The sequence below is a fragment of the Charadrius vociferus genome, unplaced genomic scaffold (genome assembly GCF_000708025.1).
Source record: "Charadrius vociferus isolate BGI_N301 unplaced genomic scaffold, ASM70802v2 scaffold532, whole genome shotgun sequence".
NCBI classification, from domain to species: Eukaryota; Metazoa; Chordata; class Aves; order Charadriiformes; family Charadriidae; genus Charadrius; species Charadrius vociferus.
The window spans coordinates 956093-958061 of NW_009647271.1; positions in this window are offsets into that span (position 1 = coordinate 956093).

Here is a 1969-nt window from a genome sequence, read left to right on the forward strand (position 1 = left end):
GGGGAGTCTCCCCCTCTGGAGCCATCCCAAACCCGCCTGGACGCCGTCCTGTGCCACTGCTGGAGGTGCCCCTGCTCTGGCGGGGGGTGGCACTGGGGGAGCTCCAGAGGGCCCTCCCAACCCCCACCACTCTGGGGTTCTGTGATACAGCGCAGCACGCTGAATCTGAACGCGCAGGAGTGCAGCTCGCTGGGGAAAGCACATGTGGACAAGTAAGCATGGCACACCACTGACCCAGGCTGCAGTCCAGAAATCCTTTTATATATAATAATATCTTTTTTTTTCACCCCCCTCAAAGGGAATCCCCCTTGAAATGGGATGGACAAAAGACCTGTTCCTCTGCTTGGATTGCTTGCTTCCTTCGCCAGCGGCAAAGGAGAATGGATTCGTGGCAGCTGACTTCTTCTGGGCATCACGTGGGCTTTTGAAGCCTCGTGCGTTATGGATGGTGCGGGGTGGGACGGGCTCTCCCCCCCCAGCTGTAAAAAAGCCCTGATGTGGGCCTGTGTCCGGGTGTAGCTCCGAGAGCCGTAAATCAAGTTTCAGGAGAAACATTCCCATCGCATCTATTTATGCTTTTTGTCTCCCGTGATTGTTTGAGACCTTTTGGTTACTGGTGGGCAGAAACCCCCATGAAATAGTGGGGTGACAGACCCTCCTCCTGCCCTCGCCGGGGCAAAAGGGGAGAGTGCAAAGGGGGCAGTGAGACAGAGGAACAAGCGCCCTGCTGAGATTTATTTATTATTTACATATATTTATTTACTAACCCTGGAGGGCTTCTGAGCTAATGTTTTGCATCCTCCCTCCTCTCTCCCCCTGTGACCTGGGTCAGGTCCTGCTGTCCCTGAGATGGGGACACTGCAGGGAGGGGTGGCTCCATCACCTCTGCTCAGGCAAACAGCAGTCATCCAAGCGATGTTTTGGGGCTGCCTTCTGGGCTGTGTTTTCCAATAACTGGGAGGGCTAGAATTGAGTTTTTTGTGTTTGTGGATGGCTGAGGCTCTCGGAGTTACCTGTTTCTGGAAGCTGAGGGACACACTTTTTATGGGTTTTAGGACTGTGATAAACCCAGTGTTGGATGTGGGAGAAGGCTGGGAAAGGGCTGAAGGCACTGTGGGGAGAAACAACTGCCCTGGGATTAGCGGGGGAAGGGGTAGATGTGAATACATACTGTAAGGTTTATTTCCAAAATGACTCTGCAAACTGATCCGGAACTGAACCCCGAACTCTATGGAAATGAAGCACTCCCAGTCCTTCAGGTAACATACACCCAGTCCAGCAGCTCCCGAAAAGCCCGTGCTGCCCAAAGGGGCTGTTCCAGCAGCTGCAAGAGGACTTCCCGAATTTTGCGAAGGGTCTGGGGGCTGTGGGGGCACCGGGGAGGGGGTGGGTAGGACAGATGCAGTAGGTCTGCCCCGCGTTGGTGCAGCATCAAGGAGATGTCGGAGATTGTGCCATGGCAGAGCTCTGGGAAGGTTCAACTTCTGCCACGAGAGGGTGCGTGTGTCCTTGCAGTTGAGCTCACAGGGTGCGTAAAGAATCGTAGGATCACAGAATGGTTTAGGCTGGAAGGGACCTTGAAGATCATCCAGTGCCACCCCCTGCCCTGGGCAGGGACACCTCCCCCCAGCCCAGGTTGCTCCAAGCCCCGTCCAACCTGGCCTTGAACACCTCCAGGGATGGGGCAGCCACAGCTTCTCTGGGCAACAAAGAGCGATCGAAGGAATCGGTGCCAGGTCCTCGGAAATGCGGCGCAGTCAGGGTCTGCGTGTCCTGAGGAGCTGGGGGGAAATTCAAGACCCCGATCAACCTGGTTGCCTCTTAGCGCTCTGCAGAGTCAGTCAGTGAATGGGCAAAAAAAAAACCCCAAAATCACTGCCAAGCACTGGTTTCAGCCCAGTTTAACCCACCAAACTGTAGCAAAACCAAAGGAAAATTCCTCTGCCCCCAGCACCTGCACTCGAGCGCT